The 16,167-nt window shown below is 36.4% G+C and overlaps 1 protein-coding gene across 1 annotated transcript in view; it reads right to left on the bottom strand.

Moving 5' to 3' along the window:
- The window catches only part of Dkk2 (dickkopf WNT signaling pathway inhibitor 2), a 96,947-nt gene that overhangs the window by 68,548 nt on the left and 12,232 nt on the right, over positions 1–16,167 (bottom strand). The window lies entirely within an intron of this gene.

The following is a 16,167-nucleotide window of genomic DNA, read 5'->3' as shown; positions in this document are numbered from 1 at the left end:
ACACCTGTAACCTAGCTACTCAGGAGGCTGAGATCTGAGGATCATGATTTAAAGCCAGCCTGGACAGAAAAGTCTCTGAGACTCCATCTCCAATTAACCAGTAAAATACAAGGCTGTAGATATGTCTCAAGTGGTAGAGAGCCAGTGGATAAAGCAGGCACAAGGCTTTGAGTTCCAACACTAGTCTGGCATCTAGTTCGGATTCCACTCAACTGTGAAAGAGTAAATTAGCTAAGACACAGGGATCTTAGATAGAATCTTGGCATAGCAAGCTGAAATCAGATGCAAAAGAGACATTATTTTGGAATATCTTGCCTCGGTCCATCTATAACGCATTCTACTTTTGTTTTTGGTTTTTCTTTTTATTATAATTATTTTTGCAGGGTACTGGTGGCTCATGCCTGTAATCCTAGCTACTCAAGAGGCTGAGATATGAGGACCACAGTTCAAAGCCAGCCTGGGTAGGAAAGTCCGTGAGACTCTTTTCTCCAATTAACTACCAGAAAACCAGAAGTGGTACTGTGGCTCAAAGCAGTAGAGTGCTAGTCTTGAGGGTAAAAGCTCAGGGACAGCACTCAAGCTCTGAGTTCAAGCCCCACAATCAACCAAAAAAAAAAAAAAAAGAATCTTGCAAACCACACAAAAGTGCCAGAAATCTGCAGGTGGGAGGAAAAAGAGGGGAAAGATGAGCTTTGATTCTATGTATGTATTAATTATTGCACGAAGCCGGATAGGACTGCAGCTGGGAAGGGTAGAGCAAAGGAAAAATAGCATTTTTATTTCAGAATAAATTCATGAAATCATATTTCAACAAAGGGAACTTGCAGCTGGGGGAGGGCAAAGGGACAGCAATATTTTTTAAGGAAGTCACTTTAATAAAGCACACAAAGCTTCACTTTGACACAGCAGTGGAATGGACATTCTTGAATCAATATCAAAGTCGAATCAGGCATTTTGGTTATGCAAAAGGCAATTTTTGGCATCTTAGCTAAGCAGAGATTTTTCCTTTAAGTGAGTACTTGCTAACAAGTTGCTAAAATGTCTGTAATGTTGTGGAGATTCTCCTCAAATTACACAGGATCAGAATGTGGTCCCAGGTGACTCTTCCTTAATTTCACAAATTGTACTTCAAAAGAATTTATTTTCCTCTAGGGACTCCAAAGTGTTTTGCCATCTGTGAAATTTACCATCACTTATTGGCTGTTTTTTTTTTTATTCTTTACCAAAAAAACCCATGGACTTTTCCCCCTTTTGTTTAAATGAGTTGAATTACCTACCAGTAGTCTGCCTTGAAAGGTAGGAAACCAGTAAAGCTGTAATGTCTATATTCAGGGAGTTTGCTTTTAGTTAAATGACAAGTTTGATTCTTGGGCAAAACCTTTGTCAACTGAAAACTCTAAAATGTCCAGGGATTCTCTTTCAAAATTAGGTTTGCCTTTTATAAAAACCACTAAGCATTAGAGCCATTAAAAATAGATAAATACTTCTGTGGTTGTTTTGAACATTGAAATAATTGGAGGACACTTTATTGTTTTCATAGACTTGTTTATGGGTTTAAATGTAAGCTAAATCCAATTCTTAACTTCAGTACCCCTTATTCTAAGAGAGACATTCATTTCCCATAGTCCTGGCTCTAGGACAATCCTGAACATACAAAGTGTTCTCAAGAAATACCAAAGAACAAATGTGGGATCCAACCTTTAAGAAGAGGTAAATCACAAAAGCTAAAATATGAAACTAAGAAGAATGGATCAAGTTGTACTATTTATACTCAAGTTCTGAAATTCCTGCAAGTTTTTTTTATTTACTTTGTCTCTAATCACTTAAAGAAAGAGAATAACAAGTTTCCTAAGAAAAATTGTTCTTGACTACTCAGTATATGGCTCAGTGGTAAAGTGCTTGCCTAGCATACATGACGTCCTGGGTTCGATTCCTTAGTACCAAATAAACAGAAAAGGCTGGAAGTGGTGCTGTGGCTCAAGTGCTAGAATGCTAGCCTTGAGCAAAAGAAGCTCAGGGACAGTGCCCAGACCCTGAGTTCAAGCCCCAGGAATGGCAAAAAAATAAATAATAATAATAAAATAAAAATTAAAACTCTACTGGGGCTACAGTGAGCTTTGTTTGTTTGTTGTCTATCTACAGTGCTTCTATTTGAAGTCAAAACTGGAAAAAAATAAAAATTATGTATTAATTCCTTAAAAACAATAATAATCATATTGCATGTTGACATAAACACTTTTATGAAAACCATTTTTCAAAAACAAAACAGTACTAAAAAGAGCATTTTTCATACATGTTTGAAAAACTATTTATGTAATATCTAACTTCATAGAAGAGAAGTATATGCTATTTCCTGATTTAGGCTCTTTTACTTATTTATTTATTTACTTATATATATATATTATTTATTTATTTATTTTTTATTTGCCGGTTGTGGGGCCTGAACTCTGGGGCTGGGCACTGTCCCTCAGCCCTTCAGCTCAAGGCTAGCACCCTACCACTTGAGCCACAGCGCCACTTCAAGCTTTTTCTGCTTATGTGGAGCTAAGGAATCAAACCCAGGGCCTCATGCCTGCAAGGCACTCTACCACTGAGCCACCTTCCCAGCCCCAGGCTCTTTTAATATGTTGCTGTTTTGGTTTAAATAAAACTGATTTCACACAGATACATAGTTTGAAAAAGAGGTCTTATTCTTCTCTTGTATTTTGTCCTTCCTTTCTATCACTTTTTTTTTTTTTGAAACTGTGCTAGGGATTGAACTCAGAGCTTTCTATCATTTAAACTGGCCATTTTTATTTTGTTTTTGTTGTTTTGAGTTAGCATGATTTGAGATAGCTGGTTTTGAACTCATAATCCTACTGCCCCCTCCTCCCAAGTAACTGAGATTATAGGCATGTACTTCCATACTTGGTTCTCCGAAGAGCCTTTGAGTAGCTTTTTTTTAATATAGTTGTAGATACACTTTTTCAACTAACACGAAAACTTGACAGAAAGTTATTTCTTTAGGATTGGTTGCAATATGAAATCCTAAACCAATGAGCATTTCTTACTCTGGTGGGTTTCCACCAGCCTACTGCATACTATCCATTTGTAGCATCTTTCATGGATCAGCTCAAAAATGTTTGTTGTCTTAGGACAAGATGACAACAAATGCTGTACGTTGTTTTCCTCAAAGCAATGGGTGGATTCACTTTGCTCATTTCTGAAAAAAAATAAAAATAAAAAACCAACCACGCTACCTCAGTCTGGCAGCCAAAGCTTGTTTGCTAGTCATTCTTTCATATAAAAATGGTGTTAATGGAAAAAAGTACCAATTTGGCTTAGTGCTCAGTTCTTACACAATCATATTTTGGTTTGCAGCCAAAAAAAGTGCTTCGTGCATGAAAAAAAATGCTTCCCATTCATCATACCAAACAGTTAAAAGATGTGTACTCAAGGGTCAAGATGTGATATACTTGCTTCAACAAAGATATTTCTTAAGAGTAATTAGTGAGAGAGGGCGCATGAATGAGTATCAAATGTTATGAGCCCGTGTAAAGAATGCAACATATTGAATGTAGAATTGGTGCCATGGTCTTTTATGACTAAGGCTTTAACAATTTAACCTAACGCTGTTTTGTGCCATCTAGGTCAATATCAAGAGTGAGAAAAGGCAGCAACTAACTACTTAACGTTAGTGAAAAGTTTTGATCTTTTCGTTTTCCTGAAAAAAAAATCCATGAAACACCCAGATTGTGAGCTAAACTTTGAAAACCATTTGGTCTAAGACAGCTGTGCACTCAATACTAGAAAACATGATTTTTTTAAACTTTTCTCTTAAAGAATAACAATATGATCTTTATAAGAGGAAGCATTTAACCAGATATAACAGCATTTAACAAAAATAATCTTAGCCACAACATCTCAGGGAAAGTAACCAAAAGCTAAACTTATATTTCATGTACACAATGTTATTGAGAGAAAGTTTTAACATAGGTTTTAAGGAGATTTCAACTTGTCTCATCACATCTGAAGATGTACCATACAATCTCATATAAGAAAGGAACCCAGGGAACAATTAGCTTCCCCAACATTTGCAGCAGAAAAATTCTATAATATCATTTCTAAATATGATTAAAATAAATGTTATCACTATATGTGTCAGTGCCTGTATTGGGAACTCAGAATTCATTGTTCTCATGCATTTCAAATAATTTCGGGTTTATATAATTTCCAAGGATGTCAGAGCAACAGGATAGAGACATACTGTTCAGAAATAGGGGTTTCTGAGAGCATGAAGGTTTTTTCCTACAATGAAATTCTTTCTGGGATAGGTAGAAAATGCTCCAAACATGACCACCCAGAGCTGGAGAACCAAGGGGAAACGTTTTGAAAATTATAGAAGGATGCACTATTTAAAGGATGTGTTCACGAAGAAATATTCATTTCTCAACTCTCAAAGAATGCACCTGGATGGAGATAAAAATTCATCCAGAGGGTTTTGGGCATTTCTTTTTTATCATTGTCATGTTTTTAAAAGTTTAAATAGTTTGGCTTATTAAATGCAATCATGTACCAGTATGCAATCCAAGAAGTAGGAAAGTATCAATACTTAATCTTTATTTAGTACATCTGCCTTATCCTCACTCCAAAATAACATGACTCCCCCCCAATATTATTTACCTTATCCTTGCTTGAGTAACTTAAATAATCTAAAAGAGAATTGTATTTCAACTATTCATTCACGTTCCCTTCTAGCCACTGTTCATTTATTTACCTTTGTTCCCCCTTGACACTCTGTTTGCTAATCTGCCACGATTTGTCATTGGTCTCTTGTTATTCACAAGCAGCACTGTTATCGTCCTTATCCTATATCTATTTTTATTTTTTTAATTTTTTAATTTTTGGGGGGGGGTCCAGTCGTGGGGCCTGAACTCTGGGCCTGGGCGCTGTCCCTCAGTTCTTCAGCTCAAAGCTAGCGCTCTACTACTTGAGTCACAGCGCCACTTCCGGCTTTTTTTTTTCTTTTTGCTTATGTGGTGCTGAGGAATCAAACCCAGGGCCTCAGGCATGCAAGGCAAGCGCTCTACCACTGAGCCACCTTCCCAGCCCCCCTATATGTCTATTTTTTAAATGATCTTTAAGTAGTTGTACAAAGGAAATTCAATTCAGCACATCAAGTTCTGAGTCATCAATTTATGAGTACAACATACCTTTATCAGTGGCACCTTTCCATCATTCTTCTGCTTCTTAGGTGTCTTTAAGTGTGCATGCTCAATTGCTCCTCTAGGGTATACTCTTAGAAGAACTGATAGGTTACAGTATTTGCCCGTTTAGGCATACAAGACATTGGCAAGTTGGTTGTAGTGACTCAACTCCCAAGAACCATAGGCTAAAATTGCTCATGTGTACCCATATACTTGTTATTGTCAACACTTATAGTTATAATTTAATGTAATGCATTGGCAGATCAATGTATTCCTTGCATTCTCTTTGCTACTGATAAGACCAGGTCTCTATTAAAAGATTTATTAGTCATGGTTTGTCTTCTGTTGAATGCCTGTACATGTACTATGCCCATTTTTACTGGATTATATGTCTCTCTGTCAATTCCTTATTGATTCCTAAAGGCTTGCTGCTTATTCTGAAGACTAATCTTTAGTCACACAAGATTTGGTTTGGCTATGCTCTTTGTACCTTACAGTTAGTGGCCTGTTTTCTACTCTCTTTATGGTTTCTTTATGGTGCATTGGATAAGCCAGTATTCTTACTTTCATTTGGAGTTGATAGTTAAATATTTTAAAGCATTGTTCCAATATCACTGACACGCACATAGGTACAAATTTCTAAAGCCTCATTTGTTAAGTAGTAGCTTCTTTCCTCTAAGATCTACATCACAATCCATACGTAGGTTCATAATCAATTCTATTAATGTTAATATAAGTGCCAATTAATAACCTTCCTACTTTTCATCTCTTTTAAGGCATAAATACTGATTCCTATAAATAGAACCACAGAATTGCCTGAGATTGGGACAAAAGAAGATGATTTTAGTTGATAAAATGAAATACAATTTTACCTAAATATCTATGTACCACTGTAATAGATAAATCATCATAGTGACTACATCAATGAAAATTAAAGAAGAAAAATTCAATACTTATGATAAAAACTGGAAACTATTGTAAATAATGTAATATAACAATATCCTCGCACACTTTGTGTGATATCATTTCCTTAACCCTAAACAACAGATAAGACTCACTCCAACCAAAAAAATTAGAACACAGTTATTTGAAAATCTGGGTTTAAGAATCTAAATAACATTTTACCATTAGACCATTAGAGAACACCATGAAAAAATCTGTTGAGTTTCCAATGGTACATATAATTACACCCAAGCACAGGGAAACTAAAAAAAAAAAAAACAAAAACAGAAAAACATAGGGAAAATGGAAATATAAAGAAAACTGTTCATATAGGTTTTGATGTAGTCTGTTCACACGAATGTGTTTGAGAATTCCCATTTTTACTAAAGCAAAGAACATACCCTACATTTTTTTCTTTTTGCAGGGTATGGTTAACAAATGCTATTTCAATCATGTTTTGCTCTCTGGCAGTGGCAGACTTGATGATTTAATTGGTTTCTAGAATACCAATTTTTAAAGTGTTCTAAATGTAGACAATAAAACAGATGCTAGCATAAACATTCTAAAGATGCTTCTTATGTTTATATGATGCTCTTTTCTTAGGAAGCTCTGCTTTGCCTTAGATGCATGCTATTCACCCTAATTTAAATTCCTATAACTTTCCTGCCTTTCTTTCTTATAAAGATAAGAAATCTTACATATATATATGGTTTAAAATAGGAGACTATATATCTGAGCTGGGAAGGTGGCTCAGTGGTAGTGTTTGCCTTGCATACATGAGGCCCTGGTTTTGATTCCTTAGCCAGAAGTGGCACTGTGGCTCAAGTAGTAGAGTGATAGCCTTGAGCTGAAGAGCAGAGGGACAGTGCCCAGGCTGAGTTCAGGCCCCCACAACCAACAAAAAAAAAAAGTAGGAGACTATTAAACCACAAAGAGAGTGATTATAGAACCCAATAAATACACAGCATACTGATGTCAGTCCCAGATTCAAGAAATGTAAGAGTTAGTTTGTCATGATTGAGTCTGGCCAACCTATGTTGTTTCTTTTGACTATTTTGTTTTGTTTATTTTACTGCATGGCACAGGCTGGACTTGAATTTGTGTTTCTCTTGCCCCATTGTCCTGAGTGCTGGGATTATAGGAGAACATTAAAACCTCAACTCTATGTAGAGACTTTAGGGATCTCTATTGCCCTGTGTATTTAATTTTATCATCTTCTTTGTATTATGCTGCAAAAGTGAGTTTGGCATTCTTCAGAACAAACCTGCATATTTCAAATATCAGAATCTCTCTTCAATGGTATCTGATTCCTTTTAAAGTAATCAAAATGATGGGATGCTTCAAGATGATAAATTTGTAGTTTTTTAGTCACTGAATGATTGTGACTGTTAATGTAAAGGCAGAGCAAATCCAATTGATGGGGCATACTTGAGGGAAGATGAGTAGGTTTTCCTAAATGAGACATAATTTTCAAATTTGTGTTCTTGTGAAAGCAGATCAACAATAGGGCAAAAACACAATGTCAAGTTCTGAACTGTGGTACAATCATTCTCCTTGAACATGTGGACAATTGCTTTTCTACTTGGCCATATTCATTATAAGCAGTTGTTAGAAGCAGCTGTTACTAAGATAGAAAGGAATGGGAAAGTTCTTAAATATTGCTTTCTGAAAAAAAAAAAGCCAAACTCCAAAACATCTGGGTTTTGCACTGGGAAATATTTTTGGTGAGACTAAAATGATTATGTAAAAGATTATGTAGAAGGAACAGCAACTAAGTCTCTTCCCTGTTGCCTACATTTAAAAAATCTTTTATTTTCACAGTAGTTGTTCTATAAGAAGCTTAATAAATTTGTCTCCATATTCTCATTTAAAAATGAGTTTTATAGCTGGGTACCAGTGGCTCAAGTCTGTAACCCAAGCTGCTCAAGAGGCAAAGACCTAAGAATTGTGGTTCTAAGCAGACAAATTTGAGAGACGTTTACCTCCAATTAAATAGCAAAAAGTTGGAACTAGAAGGTTGGCTCAAGTGGTAGAGCACCAGCCTTGAGCATAAAAGCTAATCAACAGTACAAGGTTCTCAGTTCAAGACCAAGTAATGGCGCGCACGCACACACACACACACACACACACACACACACACACACACACACATACCTTATTTTAAATCCTCTTTTGCCTCAGCAGGTGGTCACTCAATATAGCACCATTTTGAACTTTGCCCGTCTGCTTGTTGGTTTGACTGAATAGTGCCACATGGCTTTCCTTTGTGCAAAGTTCCCATTCTTCTTGAGCACTCCCCAAAATTCTCAGAGGTGAAGGGAGAAGCCGTGAATGGCAATACACCATATAAAAGCGGAAATCAAAACCAAAATGTTGGCCCAGACTCTTAGAGCAAACCATCTAACATTCCATCTGAGTCAGAAGGCTCTGTGAGCGCCTTAGGCAGAGCTGTGATGGTGAGGGCCATATATCTGTTGTCACTGCAGTTTAGTCTACCCAAGTCATACGTCCCAGTGGAGGAGAAGGTAGTGTCGGAATTTCAACAAGGTCCAACTTCAGACACCTGTGTGCCAGACCGTCACAGCTGCACACAAGGGCAGGCCCCTGTTGCCCAAAGCCCATCTGTTCAGCACATGACATGCCACTTTCTTTGCTGGAGATGGGTTTGAAAGATGGGATTCTTTAAAGAGAAAGCTCACACAGCTCGGCTGTGACATCCTTAAACTTTCTCACATTTTAAAATAAACAATTTTAGGAAGAGGGGATTAAAGGCTTATGTCTAAGAGATGACAAGCAGGATAGACTTGTGAGCTCCACAAGAATTGCCTCAGAAGTCCTCCTTCACACCAGCATTTGGCTTTTCACTCTAGTGATGGATGAAGTATGACTCTGACTCTGAAAAAAAAAATCCAGGTGTTGCGCATGTGCACATTCCAAAAATGCTCCATATTCCTGTTGCTGCTTTGCAACCATCAGCCAAGCAAGGGACTCTTTTCCTACCCAACCTCTATGAAGACACGGTAGGACATTGGACTCATGCCTTTACTTTTTAGTCAATGGAAATCTGGTCAGGATAAATCATAGAGGACAATCAAGCCTCCACAGATCAGTCTTCAGCGTCTTTTTCCTATCAACAAATAGATACCTAGAAAAGTAGAAATGAACACTTCTTCAAATGTTAGAGGGCTACGTTTTGCACAAACTGTCTTTAAATCTTTAGTAATTTGTCTTTCAGTGGTGATTAGAGATTTAAAATGCTTTTCATTGGTAGCATTGAGGGGGAGGGTTGTTTGTTGTTTTTTTTAATGGATACAACCTTTGCTTTTATAGATACAATCTGCACTCCTTTTAGAATCTACTACATAGAAAAGAACTTTAACAACACTTCCAAACTTTACAGGCATAGTTCTGTAAACTTGCTAATCACCTAAAACAAATAAAAATAAAAGCCCAAATAGAGGAAAAATAATCATATTTACATACACACACATCACACATACACACATCTACACACACACACACACACACACACACACACACACACACACCCCTTAAATGGTTTCTTAATTAACCCAGCAAGGCAAAACAGTCTCATGGTAAGAATGAATAAGAGGCCAAACCACCACAATACCAATTCTTGAGCTTGTTTGTAAACTCCAGGGTCACTTTTAAAAGCATCCTTCCTCCCTGGCTGACTTCCTGAAATACACGTAGTAAGTGTTCTGCATATGAGAAGCTCATAGGGCCTCAAGAAATTGAGTTTTATTTTTTAGATCTTGGCATAAAGTCAGTCTCTAAGAAATGCTATCTGTCTCTATCTACTAGAAGACAGCACAGTTACATAGGGACAGTAATGCTAGATGCTGGATATTCTTAGGGAGGAATACAGTGAAGCTATGTTTAATATCCATGGGTAAACAATTACTATGGCTTCTATTTATTATATTCTTGGGTATATGATTGAGTCCCTACTCCCTATTGGTTCTTTCTTCCTTCACTTCACAAGCATCTGAACTGAAGCATATCATTCCTTGAATCCAGATATCACTGGCACTTTTGACCCTGAAATCCTGATAGCATGGATTTGAAACCAATCCTTTGTTCATTGTTACTTTGCCCATTCTCCCTGGGTTCCCTAAGATATTTTAAATAGAAATCTAACACACTTCCATCCCACCAACAGAGCAATCTCTCCAGTTAGTCTCTGACTTTTTACCAGATATGGACTTGATAGAAAGCCAGGAACTTGTGGCTCACACCTGTAATCTAGTTACTCAGGAGGCTGAGATCATCAGATCTCCAACTGATCAGCAAGAAAACTGGAAGTGGAGCTGTAGCCCAAGTGGTAGAGTAATAGCCTTGAGCAAAAAAAAAAAAAAGCTTAGGGATAGTATCCAGGGCTTGAGTTCAGGCCCCAGGGCCAACACATACACACACACACACACACACACACACACACACACACACACACACAAGAATTTCTGGTGTACTTAGTCTACATTATTTATTATTGAACCCTTCAGAGAAACCATATTTTTGGTTTTAATTTTGTAAGCTACAGGCCATCAAGTAGAGTTGTTCCCTTTGCATTGAAAGCTTGTTTTCTCTAACAAGAAAACCCACAGCACACTCCAGTTCCATTTATCATTAATCACTGGAGTGGCTGTGCCCTAAAACCTGAGCCCAGGTCAATTGTGCTTCCAACAATAACCAACCAAGACTAAATTCCAATTATAATGCCTGGCAAAGGCCGTAGCCAGAAACCCCTTGTTAAGGACTTTTCTTGTTAAAAAGCCACTTCCTTCTAAAGAGTGTGAGAAAGATAAGAATAGTGCAAGTAGGCAAGCAAGGAAATTGATCCATTTTTCCAAGCAGCATTTTGGAAACATTGTATTAATATGAACAATTGCATTTTTAAACATTTTTATTGAGTTAAGAAGTTCAGTCTTTTCTCTAAAATTCAAGGACTCTTTGCCGTCCTTTTGATGGGTATTTTTCTTTTTCTGATCTCTACGCACACATTTTAATTAACAAGTCACACATGAGGTACTGTACATCACCAGACTGGACCGCAGGGAGTTGCACTGAACATGGATTTGTTCTTGCTTCTTCTTTCAAGAAAAGAGCGGGTTTGGGGTGGGGAACACATTGCTGGCCCATGCTTATTAATAGCTTCTAGAATATGGCAAGTTTCTCAGAAACAGGAACTGTGTCATATAAATTCTGACTGGGTTCTTCCAATGGAAAAAATAAAACCAGATTAACAAACGACAAATAGAAATTTTCCTTTTTTTTTTTTTTCATTTTAAGACTATCATCCCAACTGAGTATTTCCACCATAAAGTAATAGACATCAAAAGTGTACAATTATAAAATTATAATCAGCACAGTGCTTTGACTCAGAATGGAGTTTAGATTTTTTTTTTGCTATTTTTGGAGCTGTTTTAAGAAACTACATCATATTTCTTTTATATCCTCATCTTCTGTGGAATATTTGGTTTATGAAAACAACAAAAAGCATCTCCAAACCAAGTATTTTGAATATGGCATGTTAATCAGTAGGTATCATGTTGTTTTGGTCATAGGCTTAGGAGAAATAAATGTTTGAATTATTTCTGAAGTTAGTTTCAAATCAAAAGTCTAGAATGATGGAAAATGTTACATTGATCAAGATGCATACTTAAAAACTGGCATGCTGAATTGAAACTGACATTATAATTGAAAATTTTACCTAGCTTTGTATTATTCACATCTTATTGAAGTCTTACAGCAATCAGAGCATTCTTAATGTTAATTTATCTAGGTAAGTAATGTGCAATAAGTGCTCATCTTTAACTGTTGTACAACTCTTTAAAGATAATTTTTTTTTTTTTTTTTTTTGGTCGGTCGTGGGGCTTGAACTCTGGGCCTGGGCGCTGTCCCTCAGCTCTTCAGCTCAAGGCGAGCGCTCTACCACTTGAGCTACAGCACCACTTCCGGTTTTCTGGTGGTTTATTGGAGATAGGAGTCTCACGGTCTCTCCTGCCCGGGCTGGCTTTGAACTGCGATTCTCAGGTCTCAGCCTCCTGAGTAGCTAGGATTACAGGCGTGAGCCACCAGCGCCCGGCCTTTAAGGATAATTTTTAAAGTCATATAAATTAAATAAGCAGAAAACAGCCCCAAAGGTCTGTATTACACTATAGCAGCGACTAATTGGGAAAGTATGATGTGAAGGTACTTACTTGGAAATCTGTGATGTTTTAAGCTTGTGTCTCTATTAAATTTTTCTTTGTTATATTCAGGACACATGCCGTTTCTGAGCCTTCCAGTGGTGAGATGTCTTCTTCACTGCCCTTGACTCTCAGTTATCCACAGTGAGGCTGCTGTGACTGCTATACACCCTCTTTGTTATTCCTTCCCATACTTCTCATTCCTTAAAAGCCTACCTCTTTCCCTCTGGTGTTTCTTTAGTGTTTTGTAAGCAATAAAATTAAAAGCCAACTTCCCCGGGGAGCAATATGTTATTTAAAAATGAAAAACAATTTTTTTTTAATTCCTGCTAGAATATTTGAATAAGAAAAGGCAGACAAGGATACTTTTCCTTCCTTCCTTCCTTCCTTCTTTCTTTCTTTCTTTCTTTCTTTCTTTCTTTCTTTCTTTCTTTCTTTCTTTCTTTCTTTCTTTCTTTCTTTCTTTCTTTCTTTCTTTCTTTCTTTCTTTCCCCTGTCTCTCCCCCTCCCTTTCTCCCTCTTCCCCTCCTCTTCCTCCTCCTCCTCCTCCTTTTCCTCCTCCTCCTCTTACTCTTTCTCCTCCTCTTCTTTGTTCTTCTTCCTCCAGAACCTGGCTTCATTATCACCATAATATCCACCACAACCAGATCTTTTCATGATTATGTATGGAGATAATCTTATTCCTACAGGTGGTCCTAACCATCCATCAATGTCCAGCCAGACTATAACCTGGGTAGTGTAGTTTAAATAACTTTGATTGCATTTTCTCTTCATGAAAAAGGAAAGGCTTTGACAAGGAGATTTGCATCTAGCTTTGTGTTAATCATCTTTAATTTATTTATCAGTGTGGGATAGCAACCAGAACGCTCTTAATTTTAACAAAAAATAGCTAAATAAATAAGAAGTGCAGTGTTTTCATCTTTAAAAATTTTATAAACTTATGAACTTGTCAAACTTTAGTACTCTATAAGAATAGAAGCATGAACTAGACAATCTCTGGGCATCTCTTTCAACCTTTAAGTTTCAACTGGATTTCTCAAGTATACTATCTTTGTTTCATTGATTCATATACTAAGGACCCAGCATAAAATATGTGTCAAATGAGTGTTTGTTGAATGGAATTATATTTCCTAATATACCTAAGAAGTAAGCCATTAGCAAGTTGAATGACTTAGTGATCATTTTAATCATATCTGGATTCTAAAATGTACCAATGGAATGACTCTACATGGTTTTTCTGGCCTGGGACTTACATGGTACCATGTCATAAGGATGAATTATACAGGCGCAAGACTGCTTGGCTCTGCCTCTCAGGTACTGTGTCCCTTGAGGGGCAAAGTGAAGAAATAGTATAGTTTTGTAGCAGATTGGAAGGTTGAAACTTCACATCCTAAAAATAACATAGTGAGAGAGAATAGACTAACCAGATTTTTATCCTAGAAAGCTTACTTTAGAAGTATTATGGAAGATGATTTGCAGAAGTGCAAAACCTTTGTAACATTGTAGTATTCCATTGAGAAATAATAATGGTACTGTTAGAACAAAAGGAATGACAAAATAGACTGAGGGGCAGGGAAAGAAAACAGAGAAACTGAAATGCTTCTAGATTGGACAAATGGCTAGAAGATGAAGCTAACTTTTATAGGCAAGTTAATAGGGAAAGCAAGTTTTAGAGAAATTATGTGTTTTATTTTGAACATGCTTGGTTTGTCTTACACTTATTCAAGTGGCTATAACTCCTTAGAAGAAACACGTAAATCGTTCCTTGAGTATCTAACCACATAACAACATGTAATAGTTTGCTTTATTTTCCTCTGTAGGCTCCCCTATTGTAGTTTCCCCAGGAATTATAATCGTTTTCTTCATTTCATTAAAACATTTTATAAAATTCATGACTTTTTCTCATTGACCAAGGAAACTAGAAGTCAAGAAAACACACCCAGAGCTAGCTAAATTTGGATTCTTGATTTGTTTTGGGAAAATAATTTTAGCTTAAAAAAAGAGACACTCACAAAAAAAAGACATGGAGGAAAGTTAAATGTATATTGCTATGGGGGAGGTGGGACAACAATTAGAAAAGGCCACTAACTTTGTAATTCCAATTTTGTGACATCTCAGAGAAGAAAGAGATAGTAAAGAGACTGTTGAGGGAGAGGAAGAGATAAGTAGAAAAGCACAAAGGATTTTTAAGACCATGCAAATAATTTGTCATGGTAAACACACATCCAGAGAAACTTATCAAAACTCACACAAAACAGCTCGAAATGGGAATTCTAATGAAAATTGTGGACTTCAGTTCCTAATAATATGTCAATATTGGCCCATCAATTGTCATAATTATACTATACAAACCTAAGTTATAAACTTGGAGGGGCAAGTAAGTGGGGTTTGGGAAAACTCTAAACTTTTAACTTGATTTTTCTTTAACCCTAAAAGTGTCCTAAAGACAAAAGGCATTAACTTAGTGATAATAGAAAAGGATGGCACTAATTCTTTGAGTGTGATTTTACCCTGATGACTTCTGAACAGTTTCCACTATATTTTCTCCTCAGAGATTCGTATACATGTAACATGAAAATCAGTTATCACACGGCCACATAGGAAATTCTTACTTAGAAAGATACTGATATGTTTTTAATGGCTTTGGAAAATATCCATTCTTAGAACTTGATATGTTCTTGACATAGTCCACTTATTTCTTCTCTCCCACTTTTAAGGTTTCACACCAATGAATGTTGGCTTTACAAGCGAATGTTTCCAAAATACAATCCTCAAATTCAGTTTACAACCCTAAAATCACATTGATTCCTGTACTAAGTCCCTTACCATACTATTTTAGGGTTCTGTTTATTTGGAAAGTAACATATCCCAAACATAGTAGGGAAAAAAAAGCTTGATAGATATAGGCAAGAATATTTGTTCAAGAGTTCCGGGAAGATGGCGGAGGAGAAGCTGGAATCTGAACAAGCTCTTGCATAGAAAACAGTTTCAGAGTTCTAGTGAACAGTCCCAAGCCAAAGAATATTTGTTCAATCTTTTGGCAGCACAGATTTGAACTAAGAGTCTCAGACTTGCTACATAGGTGCTCTACCACTTTAGCCACTCTCACTAGTACTAAGAAACAGGGTATTCTAATAGCAAGAAGGTCAGTTGAAGACTGTAAGAATAAAAACAATTAAGTTTTCAGAAATATGAATATATTAGTGTGATATTAAAGTTTTTAAAGAAACTCAAGAAAATCAAAGTAAGCAAGAAAAAAGAAAAGAAATAAAAACTTCCACTTTCAATCTCTCTGCCTATAATTTTTCAAAAACATATATCTAAGTAGTGCTGTGGCTCAAGTGGTAGAGTACTTGCCTTCAGTTGAAGAGCCCAGGGACAGCACCCATGCCCAGAGTAAAAGGTCCACAACCAAGGGGGAAAAAAACCAGAAAAACATATATCTACCAAAATGCAAACCATTTTTACGATTGCAGCAGGATACATTATTCTTGGGTTGATTCTAGCTAGTTCAGATTTGATCCCATAAATTCAGAGTAAAAAGGTTTTATAAAATCTGGGGAATTTTTTGGGTAAAATAGCTTTCAAGGATGTTAATACAAAGAGATTTATAGTTTTATAAAAAAAAATTTATAGGCATAAAAAAGTTTTATAGATGGCAAAGAGGCCAAAAAGATGATTTTTCAAAACTTGTAAAATAAAAGTGTGCAGTGATTTTCTTAACGTCCAGTACACTTAAAATAGAGTGACTAAATCTGTTAAATCTATATCAAATACTCTCTCAGATTTATTTACTATTCTATGCCGAAATTGCAACTGTCTTCCATATA

This window comes from Dipodomys spectabilis, unplaced genomic scaffold, assembly GCF_019054845.1.
Source record: "Dipodomys spectabilis isolate Male_0828 unplaced genomic scaffold, ASM1905484v1 ptg000297l, whole genome shotgun sequence".
Taxonomy (NCBI): domain Eukaryota; kingdom Metazoa; phylum Chordata; class Mammalia; order Rodentia; family Heteromyidae; genus Dipodomys; species Dipodomys spectabilis.
Note: the sequence above shows the minus strand (reverse complement) of the source record. Positions and strands in the feature narration are given on the sequence as shown.